The sequence below is a fragment of the Chelmon rostratus genome, chromosome 15 (genome assembly GCF_017976325.1).
Source record: "Chelmon rostratus isolate fCheRos1 chromosome 15, fCheRos1.pri, whole genome shotgun sequence".
In the NCBI taxonomy this organism is placed as follows: Eukaryota; Metazoa; Chordata; class Actinopteri; order Chaetodontiformes; family Chaetodontidae; genus Chelmon; species Chelmon rostratus.
In genome coordinates, this window is record NC_055672.1 from 2,577,511 (window position 1) to 2,596,071 (window position 18,561).

The window sequence follows — 18,561 nt, forward strand, 5'->3', positions numbered from 1 at the left end:
GTTTATTACTTTTATTATTATACTACAAGTTACTGAAACATCTATGGTTCAGTGTCTTGAATTAACGCATTATTCCAAATGCTGAAAAAACCATTGATGATTTCTCATTGATATTTGGATAATGTTGAGAAAATTTGACAGCTTTATGTGATAACAGTCATTTAAACTGGAAGATGACGAACAGTCACTTTATGTTGTGTATTGTGTAATTGTATTGTGGGAGACTAACAACGACAGAGCGGCATTTGCCCGTGAAAAAACAGCAGTGAATGAAGAGGCAGAATCAGTCAAAAGATGTTTTTAACTCACCTTAGTTGATGTTCAAGCCTCTTTCCTGAAGTATCCACAGCTCAGAGTGTCAGAGCTCCACCTGCGGCTAGCTCACACCTTCAAAAACACCTAGCTAGCATAAGTAGCAAGCTAACACGTTAAAATCTGTTTTTAACTTTCTATTGTTTGTTGTGAGGCCAGATACTCTCACTCTTTCTTGTTGAGACACTTGAAAAATTCTTGCTTTCGCAGCAGTTCGACAGTTTTTTGTTTTGTTTTGTTTTTTTGTTGTTGTTGTTTTTTTTTTTTTTTTACATCAAAAGACGTTTAACTTCACCTGTTTTCATGTACGGAGCTCAGCAAGGGTGCAATACCATGTTTGACCGCACAGGCTGGCTGACATTGATCAACAGTTACAACCCGGAGAGGCGCTGTTTCACGCAACTCAACTCGAAACTCAATGGAAGTCTGGACTCTGCGTAAAACAGAAATAAAAACTGAATTAATAACATACAAACAGTTTCCTGAAGTGGTCCCGAGTCCAGGTATTAATCTCCTTTATTCAATCATGTGTTCACAAGTGTTGAACCTTGCTCCATCCTTGCTGTTAACCACTGAGCCTTTCAATCATGATACTATCACCTGTTACCAATCAACCTGTTTACCTGTGGAATGATCCAAACAGGTGTTTTTGGAGCGTTCCACATCTTTCCCAGTCTTAAGTTGCTCCTGTCTTGTTTGAAAAGATATTGCTGCATCAGATTCAGAATAAGCAGACATTAGACATTAGACATTAAATGTATTGTATTTTAATATATATATATATATTTTACAAAAATGATTAGCGAATGATCAGATTCTGTTTTATTTATGTTGCATACAGAACAAAGATATTAAATGAGTGTCTGTTATTTGACAAAAAACAAAATTTAGATTTCAAGGCTGAACTTTTTGAAATGAAAGCTGCTGTTAAAACTGGACGACTGATGGAAGAACACACAGAGGCATCAACTTTCACCTGCTGTTTCATTTTCATTTGAATCATTTTGATAAAAATCACAGATGGTGTATTTTGGGCAAACAGACAATAACATAAAAACAGAGCTCAACTTACATTAAAAAAAAGTATGCAAAACAACATACAGTGATGTCACGCTGCTAAATAAACATAAGAAAAATACCCCCAGGCCTGTCACTCTTCAACTCTGTGACGCTTTAACATTTAACATAACAGGTAAGACACTTATAAGAAAAAACTACATTACATTAGATCAACTGAAGTATTTGTCATTAAGTTATTGTGTTATAGTAGTAAATAGCAATGGGATGTATAATAAGGACAGCAAAAAACACACTAATATGAATCTGAAGAAAACAAGAACACACTGATGATTAGATCTGAAACAGCCTTTTGGTACATAAAAAAAGTCTCTTCTGGAAAATCAAATGTTAATTCTATTTCACCAGCAGGGGGCGATGATCACAGCTGTGAAGCAGAGTGTTGGACTTTCACCCCTGGACCAGGATTTGACTCCTGTGACAAATTAGTGTGGATTGTTTTAGGCAGGTAGTTATTTTAAGCAGAACCGTGATCTTTTCCTAAACCCAACCAAACTGCAACCATCACCCGAATTGTTCCTCCAACTTTATTTTGAAAGTGTAAGATCATAGTCATGAGAAGGTGTTGTTGTCACGTCTAGATGAGGCAAACGTGACGCAGCCATGGTGAACCGGCTCGTCTATTCTGTAGGGCTGACAGGACAGATGATCAGAGGGGCAGAGTTTTTACCACCCTTATTAGAACAGGGGCCGAAGAATGGGAGGAGTTTTTCAGTGAAGGAGCATCCATCAAATTTATAGATATCATCTGCAGCATCAACATCATAAAAGGCGACCAGACCTTCCTCATAATCCACAAACACCCCCACCTTCTTAGGCTTCAGCTTCAGAGAGAGACGGGCAGGAGGGTGAGTGAGAGCGCAGTAGATGTTTTGATTACTCAAAAATACAGCCCAGAAACCATTTTTAAGGTAAATTGCGAGCCGTGCCTTCCTGTTTATTGACTCTCTGGTGACTCCTAAAATCCAGTCAGACTTCCCTTTAACCTGAACCTCGAAGTAAAAAAATTCTCTTCTTCAGCTCAAAGATTTCCTGTTCCAGCTCTTTGATGAAGCCTACAGCCCGTTTCTCTGTTATTCTGTGCTTCTCTTCAATCATCTCAATGGTTTTTGCTATCGTTCTGTCTGCATTTCGCCTGCTGTTCTTGACGGACTCTTTGAACTCATGAATCTTCAGTTGTCTCTTCTGGATCATCTGTTGAAGTTCAGCCTCTGTCTTCCTCAGCTCCGCCGTCTTTCCTTCATATTCTCCTTGAAGAGGAACCACCTCGTGTGCTTTGTGGTCTAATATTGCACAGAGCATGCAGACACATGCCTGGTCATCCTTGCAGAACAGCTCCAGCAGTTTATCGTGCTTCGCGCACATCCTGGCTTCCAGACTCTTCACAGGGTCGACCAGCCGATGTTTCTTCAGGCCTGATGTTGTCAGGTGAGGCTCCAGGTGAGTCTCACAGTAGGAGACCAGACACACCAGGCAGGACTTCAGGGCCTTCAGTTTGGTTCCGGTGCAGACGTCACAGGGAACTTCTCCTGGTTCGGCAGCTTGTTGCTTTGAGCTTCTGCTGGCTCTCTGTTGAGACAACTGTCTGAACTGAGAAACCATCTCAGAGACAAACGTATTGACCTGCAGCTCAGGCCGACTGTAGAAGACCTTTTTACAAACGGGGCATTCGCAAGCGACGTTAGCATCCCAGTGTTTAGTGATGCAGTTTTTGCAGAAGTTGTGTCCACACGGTGTGCTGACCACATCAGTGAACACTTCCAGACAGATGGAGCACAAAAACTGATCTTCAGAGAGCAAAGCACTCGCAGCAGACATGTCGACACACTGAGAACGAAGTGAAAGTGAAGAAAAAACCAAACTGTAATGACACAATTCTTCAGTTTTTATCCAAATCTATCAAACTATGATTACTAGAACACATTACTAGAAGGCAATTCTGTATTACATAGCTGCATCGCATGAAAGCTTTATTGGACATGTTTTGTTTTTTAATGATAAAGTGGCACAACCTGTGGTGGCATGTTATCAACATCCGGCGTCTCTAGACAACTACCTCTGACGTGGCTGACTCTGTGGCGGTCGGCTACAAATACGCAACAACGAACCATAGCTGTGCCAAACTACAGCTAAACTAGCCGACCGCCGGCTCAGAGGGGAATAGCACCAGCATATCAGAACAAAATATTGGAATATGAACGAGTTTCTGCAGATTATGCGTTATATAGAGGCTGCGCATGGATGCCCCGAGTACTCGCATTATACGGATATACGCGCCGCTCCTCTGGGGCTAATTTCTTCAAAACGACTCCAAATGCCACCAAAGTTGTCTGGGTGAGTAAATGGGCGTATATAATGCTACAAATAAGGTCCAGGTTGTAAAAAACAAAAGTAATCCTTTAAGAGTTTTTAATGCTGGTTGTTTAAACGCAGTGGATTTTATGTGCTGTACTCACCCGTGTTTGGAAGAGACTCTGCTGTGTAGGTAAGAAAAACATGATGAACTTAGTTTAAATATCGCCGTTTAAAGCTAAACAGCTCGACTCGACTCGTCTTCTCACTCTGACAAACTCTCAGTTTCATTTCAGGATCCTGACGTTGAAACTCACCTTTTGCTCCACCTCTAGCTTCAGCTCCGTTGGTGACTTTTTGTTTCCTCCTTCAGGTTGATTGGTGACATATTTTTTGTACAAAATGAATTTATCAGGATAGCAAAGTACAAAAGCAGCAGGTTATGTGCACCATATGGTTAAAGGGAACTTTTTGATTTTAAAATGTCCACAAATTAGAGTCTTTTGTTTCCAATAGAACATAAATTTCCAAAAAGGCCGGACTGAGACATGCAGGAACATGTTACATACAACAGCCGGCAGCATTTCACTCACACACCCGTGAAAACCGGAGTGTGTGAATGAGAATGGATTCTTGACTTACATTACAGGGATTGGCTAATCTCCAGCTTTGATCAGTGTACAAAACCAGCCAGCTTCTCAGGACCTGTGCTGGGCCATAACAGCTGCTGCTAACTAACTTTCCTTCCAGCTTGATGGCAGGTCAAAATTAAACTTGGTTCTTGTCTGGTTAAAGCCCCTCTTCAGGCATTGAAGGCATCAAACCCCTAAAAACTCCTCTCTGTTCATCAGAATTACACATTTAGAAGCTTTTTCCTTAAAAAGTCCCTTTGCATTGGCATCTCCACCCAGCCCTCCATCACTCGCCTGCAGCTTCACCTCTGCTCATCAAACACACAAACTTCACCAGCAGCTTCACTGTCTGACAAACTGTTCTGAGTAACGCTTCGGGATGGATCATTGTAACCTGGCAGGCTAACGCCGGCTAACGTCCTTTAGCGCGCTGCAGATTCAGTTGGACACGGTCAACGGATAAAACACGAGACCAACATGTTGGCTCGTACTCGCTGTGTCCTGTGGATAAATGGATGGAGCAGTGTCGCCGTCAATACGTTTTGCAGTAAAACAGCTCTGGAAACAGCCGGCTACAGTTTGGTTCTTGCATTTTCAGATCTTTTGGTAATTCATGAAGGCTCATGATTTCTGCTTTTAGAAAACAGAACTCGTCTTGCCATCATTCAAGAACAATGAAACTTGGTTTGATGATTGTATAAAGGATTTTACTACATGTTCTCTGGATCACTTCGTAAAAGCGTTGTCAGTGAATGCAGTTTGTTTTACACAGCGTCCAGACTTTTGTGGATCCACGCTGGACTTTGTCCTCTCTGTCCTTGCATCTCCTCCTTTGAGCCGAGTCCAGACCTGTAGGAGGCTGCAGGCCGGTTGCAGGTCAGATCCCCTCTCAGACTGAGCAGTTTTTTACTTGGCAGATGACTTAGTGGCGATCAGGCGTCTTTCACACCCGTCCACTCCCCTGCTCAGCCCCCAGATTTTTGCTGTCTTTGAGAGGCAGTTATTTTTGATTGCTCTGTGCTCGACAGCAGAAGATCTGACCAGTGATTGATGACATTATTTGTTTGGAACTGAGGATCGATCGGCACTGACAGAGAGAGGAACACTGCGAACACACCACAGACCAAACTCAGACCAGCAGTGCTGACCAGGTGGACGGAGCCACGGAGGGTGAGGAGGGTGGAGCTCAGACTGTATCTGTGTGTGTTCTATGGTGAATCTTTCTTTCGGAGGTTGGTGTCAAAGCTGCATGAAGGTCAATAGTGAAAGCAATCACTCATCGCAGCACTGGAGGAATGAAAGTATGAAAGAGGATTTACCTGTTCCAGAACCTCATGCCTTCGCAAAGGATCACATGAGTCCTCGTTATACTTTCTATCTGCTACCTGCTGTGTTGAGTTCCAGTTTTCCTCCATCACTTCTTCCTGTTTTGTACTGAAGCTGCTCTAAACTTTGTTTTCATCAGTCATTCATGCATTTTTGATTGATTCCCTGTTTTTAAAATGGGTTTTTCTTGTGGTCTTGACTGACATTTTTTTGCAGCTGAATTTTCTTTCTAGGTACCAGCATGCGCCGAAAAATACTGAAGACTGCATGACGAGGTTCACTCGGCCTCTCTGTGTTTGCATAATCTGTTCTTTTTTTAATAAAAAACACAATGAATCATAATAAACTGTCAGAAACAGACGAGGAGCACAAAACCTTTTCATTAACCTGTTAACTTAATTTCCTTCTCACCACATCTGAGTGGCCTGGGGGGTCCACTCAGCCCCCACTTAGCGAGAGCTCCAAATGAGCTACCACACAAACACACACACACCACACACACACACTTTTGCCAGCTCTTACCATGCAAATTACATGAACTAGAACACACACTCATCTTCTCACACACTTCAACTGGTCAGCTCTTAATGAGGACCGCCGCCAATAACACACACACACACACATACACTACCTGCAAATGATCATACAGAGCCACATTAATAATGTATGAGCAGGAAAATGCTCCCTCTCCCAGTAGAGAAAGGGTTATTAGTGCTTTTAATTAATAGGTCTTTCTGCAGCCTGAGGAGCTGCTTGAGTGCTTCTGATATACAGAAACTGAGAGAGGACGAAGAGGAAGAGCAGGAGGAGGAGGAAGGTCACAGGAAAAAACGGAAGAGATCAATGTGGAGGAGGGAGCGAGGATGACGAGGAACAAAGAGAAAGAGAAAGAAAGAGTGAGGAGAGAAAAAATGAAAGTGGTGGAAGAGGGAGAGGCAAAATGAAAGAGGAGGGGGAAAACAGGTGGGAGATTAAGGACAAGGAAAGAGGAGATGAAGACAAAGGAAAGCAAAGACAAAAGGAAGCTGACGAAAGGGGGAAGGAGAAGGGGGAGTTTGAGAAAAGGTGAGGAAATGAGTGGGAGAAGACACAAAACGGACAGATTTTATATCTATTTACTGACATTGTGTCACGTGTGTTCCTCCACAACAATGGCTGCCACCATTTCATGTGAAATAAATCTTACTTTTAATTGAGATGAAATCTTTAGAGAGCAAAGATAAAAACAGCACCTGCAGTATTAGTTTATTTCAGCAGAGGGTGCAGTGTTGTATTTCCACCACTGGATGGCGCTGACTGACCATCCATGTTCTTTCACCGTGGGGGCGTCCACGTTAACTGCCTCCCTGCTCCTCCTCATGAAGAAGCACATACGATTCATCCTTTAGAAGCCGTGAATTAGACATCACTCTGCCGATAGCATGCAGCGCACGTTGTCACTGTTTATCTGTCATTTAAGGACAAAGTGGTGAAAGAATATGAAACGAGGGAAACAAACTTACAACAAGTACTGCTCCTGTGGCCTCTTCTGCTTTCACTGCAGCAGGAGGCTGCGAGCACAACTGTCGCCTGAATCACCAAAACTGGTGAAAAAAAAGCTGATTTTTTGAAGTTTGTACAGCTCAAAAGTTACTCATGATTGTTATTTTACAGTTTGATTCCAGTAAAAACTAAACTATGACACAATGCTGAACAGAGGACGTCCAAAAGAGGTTCATTCTGTACTGCAGCGTAACTACTACTGCCATTACTTCAACTTCAGTAATAAACCCACAGCTGATTTAAGCAGGAAGGCTGCTCCTCACACAGGTGTTATTTCTCCTGTTCTTCATCAGTTGTACCTGTTGTTATTTCACTGTTGCATAAATATCATATTGATCACTTTGTCTTCTAGACTTTGTGTGCACTTTATAAGTAAAAACACATTTTATTCCACTTTTTGTCAGTATGTGGCCTCCAGTGAAGAAGTCTGGAGTCCAACAGTGCTGCAGACGTACAGTATATTGATATAAATTATTGTCACCGTACCATACTTTTCAATATACATATATATATGTTCATCATCATATTGTTGTCTTTCTGCTCACCTTATTGTTCCACTTGCACCTCCTCCACAGCTTCTCCATCAGCAGTAGTCTCCAGGACCTCGTCTGGGTCAGGGATCAAATCATGTCTGTCATGTTCTCACCGGCATGAACTCACCTGCACCATCACTCAGGTACCACATCTAAAATGTCCAAGTAAATCAACCTGAATTAACATCATAAACTTCTAATTAGTCTAACTTTGCCGTCTAACCTGCATGGTGTATTTGCTAAATACTGAGTTTCCCCTGAACGTGGCACAAAGGCTGGAAACAGACGTCTTCATCTTCATTTCCCTTCCTCTAAAATCTAAAAACTCTGCGTACCCTGTGAAGCGAGCTGTTTTTCCCTGCTTTGCTAATTATGAGACCGCTGGGCTATCATTAAAAAATAAAAACATAAATACTGTGATATAGCAGTTGGTGCGCCTCCTGGAATCCACGTTTCCATAGTAACAAAACATAACTTGAGTTAATATTTGGACAGAGCTGAAAATGTGATTAGAAGCCGGCATTATCATTAAATAATATTAGCGTAGAATTGACTCATCGGAGCTCGGCGAGAAACACCACGGCGTCCTAATGATGGACAAGTGACTCTTTCCTCCATTGTTGTTGTCTCAAAGAGGAGAGATCGATCCTCTGATTCATTCGCTATGGGATACAAAAAAGTAATGCAGCCTTTCACACTCCCTCCTCCTCCTCCTACTCCTCCTCCTCCTCGTCTCTCCGTCTTCAACATAACACCTCACTCTCATGTTCCAGGTTAACTCAATTACACAGAATAATGTGCTCCTCTCTGGCTCCTCACATCACATCTGAGCACCCCCGGCCATTTCTGCCATCACTGCCGTTAGAAAAAGAAACCAGATCCTGGAGGTCCGACTGGTAATCTGGTGTGATTTCACTTGAGCTGAAGGTTGAAGTGGTCTTAAAAGCTCCACTAATCCTTATTTCCAGTTCAACAATGAATCAAATGACTATGGCTCCACAAAGACTTATCTAGACGAGTTTTTTAGGCTGTTCAGCTCGTAGTTTTGTAAATAAAAAGGTGAGAATTTAACTAAAACTCCCAAAGTGAAACGAGGATCGTTTTGTCAGGAGTCGCGTGTTTCTGCTGCAACATGAAGGATATCAGTGAGAGAACAAGAAGAACTCTGCGTCCTCACTTTGTGGAGGACAGTCTCTGGTCTGTCATCACCCTGCCGCTCTGTGGTGAGTCTGTTGAACATTGTGCATCCCATTCTGACATGTTGGTGAAACTGTGTCAGTGCAACAACGAGGCCCAAGCTGGACTGACGGGTGCTTCGGTCCTGGATCTGCACGACAATCGACCCACAGTCCTCTTCTGGAGCAGAGCAGTGAACCGCTCCACGCTTCAGTTTCTGGGGGAATCAAAACAAATGTGATTGGCTGACGCCTGGTTGTGGCCTGCATTGTGTCAGAGGTCATTCGCCTCAGTGTTGGATCCCTGGAAAGGTCATGAGGGTTCATCCTCTGGGAGCCATGAACGCATTTACAAAATAATAAAATAATCCATCTGCTCGTCACTGTTCGGTATTTCTGGACCAAAGTTGAAAATCACATCTCCATCACATTTTCCACAACATCTTTTGTTCACTTTTAATCACATAGTTGGAGAATTAGCGCCACCAACTGTGTATCTTGATAAAGCCATAACAGTAGCGGATGGTGCTTTGCCCATTCACTGGAAAATTTGATTAAATTTGTGCTTAATTTGGATGGAAACTTGACTAAATGCAGATCTGACCAGGCCTTTTCAGTCCAGGACTTCGATAGGTGTCCACCAGGGCTCGGGTCTGGGTCTTCTGAACATCATCATAAGAGAATGTTACTACATAACTGTAAAATGTGGTACATGAATGAAGTACCTGCATTTGTTAGTTTATCTGTGTTGATGTTTTTCCACTGTGTACATGATGCAAGAGTTTGTTTCATTCATACTTTGTCAACAGTCTCTGAAGCTCATTTGCATGATAAAGTTGAGTGAAGAAGTTCTTTTGTTGTCTCCATCAGATTAGAAAAAGAAAGCTCCAAACCCTCATCAGTCAATCCCTCATTTAAATATTTAATTTGATTTATAAAATTGGGGAAAACTTCATCGTGCACTCTCTAAAGTGGCCGTGAGCTAATGAGAGATCAGAACGTCCTCTTTTATGTTGTTAGCATAATGAAACATGTGAGTGATAGCTGGGTCTGCACACGAGACCACGTGACTCACGAGGTTCCCCAGCTTCCTCCTCCTCCTCCTCCTCCAACGCTGCTGGAGAGCACTGTGAAGTGGCAGATGAAATATTAATCTTCCTGAATTTATGATGCAGGACAGCGGGTGAGGAAAGAGAGAGAGAGAGAGGAAGAGGAGGCTGGTAGATAGAGAGATAATAAACCAAACATCACGAGAGAGGTGAAGGAGTAAGGAGCGGAATGAGAGAGGAAGGACTTCTTCTGAAGTCAATGTCTTGATTCTAGTTGGTCTTCAGTTGGTCGTGGTCTTGTTGTACGAATGCTACAAGTTCAATAACCTGTCGTACAAACAGATTAGAGGCCCTGCCATAGGTTTCCAGCTCAGCTGCAGACTGTAGATAATCTCCACGTCATCTGAACTCAGCAACAAACATTCAGAGGTGAACTGTTTTACATGCACTGACCCTGAAAAATCAAGTGATTCCGATGAGCCGGCTTGTGTCCATATTGCTCCGTTGTGGAGAACAGACAGGATGGAGTTCTGGTCACGAGGCCAAGGGGAGACAAAGGGAGACGGAGAACGGCACCTGAACCCCATTAATCGTCTCCCACAGTGGAGATTCCTCTTGGTTTGTGTCAGGAGGAGCAGCGGAGTGGAAAGAGAGGACACAGCAAGGAAGAGTTTGAGTCCAAGTCTTGACAGGACGGGGAGAATATCACAGCGACCGGTGCTAACGAAGGAGCACGGAGAAATAAACTGCAGCGTAAAAACTGTCTGATGATTCATTGTCTCAGTTTAACTATTTAATGGCTCCATATCAGAGGCTTTTTTTTTTCAAATGAGCGAATTTAACACAAAATCTAATCAAACATGAGTAACGTGTCTGTCTTTTCATAGCGAACCGACACCAGCTCTACTGTTCTACAGCTCTGTGGGGCACTGATAAACCCACTGCCCAGCACCAAGAGGTTGATTATCAACTGGCTGCTGAACATAGTGGAGCATTTAGCAGCCAAAGAGCCAGATAAATCCAGATGGTTAGTCTGGTGGAGACCAAAAACAGAGCTAAAAATAAACGATGTGTGATATGATATATGAAGTGTTTCATAGAGTCAAACAAAAATAATCAAGATCTGTTGTGTTAATTAGAGACCTTTAGTGCTTTTTCGTACTTGTGTACTAGCCAGTCAAGTTGTCGCCCCTTCCTTCCACTTCTGATGCTAAGCTAGGCTAAGCTCAACAGGCACTGACTGCAGCTCCATAGTAAAAGCAGCGTCATTGAGGTGGTATCAGTTAACTCTTGGAAAGAAAGGACATGTGTATTATCAGATTGTTCCTTAATGGAACAAGTCTGCATTGCAAGTGTATGAATGTATGTATCATCACACTGCATGTGAGGGTGTCATGGTGAAAGTATGCAGGTATGTGAAAGAAGGTGAACGAGGGAGAAGTAGGAACACGGAAGATAAAAACTAAATAAATAAATGAAAAGGGCGACCTGAGCTCCTGGCTGGCGGCTCTGCAGTCTGTTAGCAGTGGCTGATTACTGCATACATAACTCGCCATGAGGCAAACCGACAGTAAAATGGCTGGAATCATTAACAGAAAGTGGCTTCAGAGACTGTATCTGGGCTGTGTGTGTTTACAGTATGTTCAGTTTATGAACTCATTTACAGCCTGTAGCTGTGAATGAGTTCTGTGATGTTGTTGCTCATTAGAGTCATTAATACACAAACGGGTTCATCTGGGATCTGTCCGGTGCAGCCCGAGCCGTGTGCTGTTGACCACTGAGCAGATGCACGGCTGCAGCGGGGGGTTAAGCACCTTGCTCAAGGGCACCTTGATGGTAGCTAATGAGGAGGGGGAGGTAAAAGCTTTCTGCACTGTTAAAGTCAATCTGTATCAGTAGACAGACCAGTTAAAATCAAGTCAAATCAGTTTTATTCACACAGGAAATCACAGTTTGCCTCAAGGGGCTTTTCTAGTTCTCAAACCTGAAATATTTTGGACAAAAGTAAAAGCTTCTGTTTTTTATTATTGTGTTTTGGGGGCTTATTAGCCTTTATTTGACAGGACAGCAACAGCGGAAAGAGAACATGCAGCAAAGGGCCACAGGCTGGAATTTAATTTGGGCCTCTGCTGCAAGGACACAGCCTTAGTGCACGAGAAGCCCCCTCACCAGGTGAGCTACCTGCAAAGCACAGAGTGGATCAATTCAAAGTAAGTGTCATTATAGGGAAGAGCAACAAATATCAGTGTCTGACTTATCATTTAACTCAAATGAGGCTTTGCAGGACAACAATGGAAGAAATCAGTGATAGAGAAGCTGAATGTAGAAAGACATGAAGCATGCAGACTGGGTCAGAAAACAATGTGGGTCATTATCGGTGTTTGAGTGCAGATCATTTGTCTGGTCAGGACTGCAGCATGCATGCTCAGTGGTGTAGGTGCAGTGGCCGCTGGGTAATAATGCATGACGGCTTCAGGGTTGAGTGTGGGAGGGCGGTTCGTTCTGTACGTTGCACCACGTGTGATGAGAAGTGACTAAAACAAACACTGAGCCAGCAGCGCCTCCTGTCCAATCAATAAAAACAATAGATGTTCAAATGCAAATCGACCTATAGTGCAGGTGCAGCTCCCCGCGGGTCCCCTGCCCTCCCACCCTCCCGCCATCACCCCCTAACGCGCACTCCCATGCACTTTGCCTTCTGGGTCACCGCTACAAGGCGGGTCACCAGAAATTGATTTGCTCCGTATCCCCGCCACATTAATCACCCATTCATCACTTCACATGGTGAAGGCTGACGTCTGGCGAACAATCAATTCATCACGACCAAAAAAATGGCCGTTCGCTCCGACACACTTCTCAGGTTGTAGCTGAGGATTGTTGTCTCGCCGCATGTGAGGCTGTTTTTTTTTTTTTTTAAAGCTATTGTTGGGCTATAAGCTCGCTTACACATTAACCATCGTGCTGTTGGAGACGATCGTGAAGGACGGCGGCGGATGAAGGCCGGCGTGGTTGTGTGCGGGGAGGGCGGGTGGTGCTTTGACAGACGAAGCCAGAGCTGAAGTGACAGCATTCATCTAAAGACAGATCACAATGACGCTGTGCTGGCAGGCAGTTTTATGTTGTGATTAAATGGTGAAAATGTGAATGATTTCTGTATAACAGTATAATAATCACTTCTGTGTGTCTGCTTTTCCATTACAGCCGTTAAGCTCACACTCTAATACACTGAGTGGCTTTAACTGGCTGCAAAGCTTTGTTACCGCTGTTAATGTAATAGAGTCATAATAAAGTAATGAACCATGAAGGTAATGGCAATTGACATCTAATACTGTCTTAATCAAATTAATGTAATAAATTCCTCCTTGATATACCAAGACTAATGTTTCAGACCCCATTGTTCAACCACTGTACGTAAAAAGAATATGAAGTTTGTTGTATAAATACAGTGAAAAATCAACTTAATCAGGGGTCAGGCAACAAATCCCACCTTGGTGATCATGATCATCAAAATGTGCCGTGGGGAGGGAAATGTCTCATGAAGACCTTTAGTCTTGAAGAAGTACATCCACCAATCCATAACTTTTTTTTTTTACTTTGGTTTTTATTGAGATTTTTTCCTTTACAAAGGTGGATCAAAATACTACTAAAACAAGTAAAAAAGCACATGGGAGACACGTTCAAAGCAATCTGTCCATATTCCATTTTCTTTTCCTCAATCAAGTTTTTTGTTTTGTCGTTGTTAAGTCATAAATATTGTCCATTTCATCCATTTCTCTTTGAACTGTGCTTCCTGTAGCCTTAAGCGGTGTATCGTTTTTTCCATTGTGTAGATTTCCTCTACCAGGTGAGTCCATTGTTCTTGTGTAGGGGTGTCTTCCCTTCCCCATTTCTTCGTGATAGCTTTCTTAGCTGCTATTAGTAACATTTTTACCAGGTATCTATCCTTCGTTCTTATATTTTCTTCACATAGGTTACACAAATACAATACTGTAAAAGACATTGGAATCTTATATCTTATATATATTTTCAGCAATGCATCGTGTAACATTTTCCAGAACCATCTGATTTTCACCAATGCATAACTTTTACCCATTTTGTCACAGCAATGCGTGAGCCAGTAGATGTTAATCAAATTACAACTTTTCACGAGCAATAAAATTTCACAAATCCACAATTTATCCGTTTTTGAGGCGGCGAGTAGCTCCTCTGTCTTATTGCAATGTGGCAAAAAGTGCTTTTAATATGCAAAATCACATTTTGAGTACACATGACACACTGAAACCTGAACAGAATTAACATACATCATATAATTTGGATTTATAACATCTGTCCTGTAAATGAATTGCGTGTAAATTCATGTGATTTTCTTTAAAAACCCTTGCTAGCTTGTAACTGGTCAGTCAAACCTCAAACAGTTCCCACAGACATGCAGCTATCAGCCCATCAGCTGTCTGCTCCAATCTGGGACAATGAAGTTTTTACCGCGGGTGTGTTTTTCTACCCGGATTTGATTAAATTAGCGAGGTGGAGGGGCGAGGACGGCGGCTGCCAGCATAGCTGAGGCGAAACAGGGCGAACACAAAAGAATTCCTGATGCCATTCCACTGATGCCGATGTGGTCATTCCAACAAACCGGAGGCATCTGGGCTCTGGGGGGAGACAAAGGGGCAGACTGTCGGCCCACCGGGGGCTCATCTTAACCCCGGACACACTTGTTACCCCGAAAGCCTTTTAAAAAGAAGATCTGAGGAGGGAAAGCGAGAAGGAGGGATGGGATGAAGCAGACAGAGGAAGGAATAATGAGGTTTTGGGGGTTGCTGGAGCAAGTTGAAAAGGAAGGGGCAGATTGGGCAAAGTCAGTGACACGCTAAGCTACGCTAATCAATATTTTTTATGGATCAAATGTTTATGTGATGTGAAAGGGGTTCAAGCCCACAGAGAATTATCTCCATCTCTGCAGCTCTTCAAGCTTTTAGCATCTGTTAGCTCATAGCTTTGGTTCTATGGCACATTTGCAGTTTGGTTTGGATGCTAACTGCAAAAGCCCCAAACAGCAGACAGACAAAGCAGCTAGCATCTTAATATTCATCAGGTGGACACAAACACGACTCCAAATGAACGCTAATGCTGCGCCATATCAGCTAATAACAACTGCTTGCTGATACATTAATTCAATAATATGATGGAAGACGTGTAGTGATGAAGAACTGGTGATAGCTCAGGGATTAACCGAATGAAAGACATAAAAAGAAAGATGGTCAGTACATAAAATGTGATTGCAACGTCTTTTTTTCAGTTCTGTAATGACCGCATCATGACTTCTGAACATCTGCAGGCTAGCAAACACGCTAACGTAGGTTGCCACATGCAAGTGTCTTAAAACTAGCTTTTTTTTTACTTTTAATATTATAATCATGGGAGGTCAACTGGTTGGTTTTAAACCATTTTTGGTTGGTTGCATTAACCCAAGTCACAGCAGAGCCTCTTGAATACAATGAATAAACTATGCTAGGCTACAGCTAAGTTTTGCGCTTCTTAGACATGCATAGAATCACTTCATTTTTTATTGCAGTGTTAATGGCTTCATCATTTTCTTTTATCCAGTACATTTCCTACTAGCTAACCAAAAACGATGCACAATTTAGATGGTTACCAGCGGTTCGACTTGGTTTCAGTCTAAAAATGCAGTTTAAGTCGTGCATTGGGAGATTACTGAAGGCTCCTGAGCAGCTCTGCCTCTGAGAATAAGTTTTACATAAAAGATTGGTGGTGGAAAGAGAGGCCAAAAATTCACGGAGGTCAAGAAAAGGAATGAGGGAAAGTAGAGAAAGTGGATGAAAGTACGGAGTGAACGAAGAGCGAAGACGAGAGAAAATTAGCAATTATCCGGAACAGCTGACGGCAAAACGTGACACCTCCCTTCTTCAACAGCCTGTTGAAACCAAACTTTCTAAAACGCACTCTGATAAACATCCAGACAGCAAACACAGGAGGGGCTGCGAGACACAACAGCTGTCCTTTTCGAGAGGACACCACAATGGAGGAGCTCTGCAGGAGGGGAGCCAGCACCTGCCTCTGCTCCCTCCCTCCACCCTCCATCCTCCCCCACGGGGTGGAGGGTGAAGGCATGCGTGCCTCCAGTCGGGAGTCGTCTATTCACCCCATTCAGCTGCCTCATCTGCATACTGTTTGACTTGCTGCTTCTAATTTGGGCGCCGTCCCCTTTGAAGGCAGATGTATGTAAACAATGTCTCTTTTCATCTGAACGAGGATTAGAAGATGACGGATTCTAGGTCTTTAACCCCCGGAGGACTGACGGCTAACAAAGGCAAACCTGCAGCGGGTTTGAAACACGGCCGCATAATCACCCACAACAGTTGAGACTGGTTGTTCAAAGCATGTAGAAATATGCAGGGCAGCGTGCAACCAGGCTAATGAGCGCTGCACGGGTGCGGCGTTTGACCGATTGCACGTTTCAGAAGGCCGACATCAGGGTTGCTTAGGCTCACTTACTTTTTTCAGAGCTTTCTACCACATCTCACAGTCCTCCTAGGTGACTAAAAGCTGCTCAGGTGTCATTTGTAACATTTGTCACATGATCTGGAGGAGATGTTGGCCCCTGTTGGCCCCTTTTGGCCCCTGATGGTCTTTAGTGTTTGATGGGAAATGCCTCCTGTCAGTCATCCAAGTTTGTACGTGGACCTTGAGTCTAGAATATACCGGAGAATTAAGATCCTGGTTTTTACCAGATATCACTAAAATCGACTCCCTCTAACCCAGGAAAAATACTTCTAATAATTTGAACCTGACTTGCTTTAGGACTCGGTTTTGGGTACTTGAAACCAAACAGACCTCTGCCAAGAAACATAGTGTTTATGGTAATATAATTAGCTGGATTTTTTTATCTGAAAACAGTGGCGTGCACAGACTTTTTGAAGGGCAGGGGCGGAAAAAAGGAAAAAAAGGGCACATATAGCGTGTCCTCGCCACTGAAGAGGGCACTTTAGCACGCGTTTTGGCTCCCAGGGGGCACTTTAGCACGCGTTTTGGCATCCAAGAGGGCACTTTAGCACACATTTTGGCTCCCAGGGGGCACTTTAGAGTGCATTTTGGCATCCAAGAGGGCACTTTAGAGTGCGTTTTGGCATCCAAGAGGGCACTTTAGCGCGCGTTTTGGCTCCCAGGGGGCACTTTAGAGCACGTTTTGGCGTCCAAGAGGGCACTTTAGCGCGCGTTTTGGCTCCCAGGGGGCACTTTAGAGCGCGTTTTGGCGTCCAAGAGGGCACTTTGGAGCGCGTTTTGGAGTCCAAGAGGGCACTTTAGAGCGCGTTTTGGCTCCCAGGGGGCACTTTAGCACGCATTTTGGAGTCCAAGAGGGCACTTTAGCACGCGTTTTGGCATCCAAGAGGGCACTTTAGCACACATTTTGGCTCCCAGGGGGCACTTTAGAGTGCATTTTGGCATCCAAGAGGGCACTTTAGAGTGCGTTTTGGCATCCAAGAGGGCACTTTAGCGCGCGTTTTGGCTCCCAGGGGGCACTTTAGAGCACGTTTTGGCGTCCAAGAGGGCACTTTAGCGCGCGTTTTGGCTCCCAGGGGGCACTTTAGAGCGCGTTTTGGCGTCCAAGAGGGCACTTTGGAGCGCGTTTTGGAGTCCAAGAGGGCACTTTAGAGCGCGTTTTGGCTCCCAGGGGGCACTTTAGCACGCATTTTGGAGTCCAAGAGGGCACTTTAGCGCGCGTTTTTCAAAAAATGGGCCACCAGTCGCCCCCCCCCCGTGCACACCACTGTCTGCAAAATAGTTTTACTTTTAAATACTTTTCAAGCTACAATAGCAGCTTGAAATCTGAAAAGTCTTAAAGAAAAATATTGCAAAATAAAATACAATTAAATGTTGAAACTGATCATCCAGCAGTTTCATGTTTGGCATTATTCTGCTGTAAAGTTTGTGTACTTGTAAGAATAATTATTAATCCACTAAAAACATTCATGTGTAATCTAATGTATGTTAAATTCAAAACAGCAAAGGGCCTAAAATATACATGTAATAGTTTATGTGTGAAATAATATGTGTTGTAACCGTTAAAAACTGATGATGATTCACTTACAGGAAGTAACAGACTGATTAACATGACGAACAGTCGAGACAATAAAACATCAATAATTATGAACTACAGTATGGACGATGTATGTTGTGCTTATTGTGGTAGAGATTGTTTCCCTTGCGGCGATCCCACAAGACGAATTCACAAATGAGTACATCACAACACAACCACACACACACACACACACACACAAACACACACACACACGCACACACACACACACACACACACGTCTATCTCACACCATCACTTGCACTGTGGCCGTTCCCCCGCAGCGGCGCCCTGCATATTTATAGGCAACACGTGTATGTGGGTATTTCTGATGTAGTATTTATGAGTACTCTTCTGTGAGAGATGAGCACCTCTTCACACACGTGTGTGTAATAGATAGATAGAGAAAAATGGATGCATGTGTTCAGTTTTACTGTATGTTGCACGTTTGAGAAAAGAAAAGATCCTCTGCATGTTCACCACAGTAAAGAAATCTACTTGAGCTCCTTTGTTTCATGTTCAACGAGC

At 43.3% G+C, this 18,561-nt stretch overlaps 1 pseudogene; it reads right to left on the reverse strand.

Annotated features, from left to right (window-relative positions):
* Window positions 1-900: 900 nt before the first annotated feature.
* LOC121618022 lies at window positions 901-3,946 on the reverse strand (annotated as a pseudogene).
* Window positions 3,947-18,561: the final 14,615 nt, after the last annotated feature.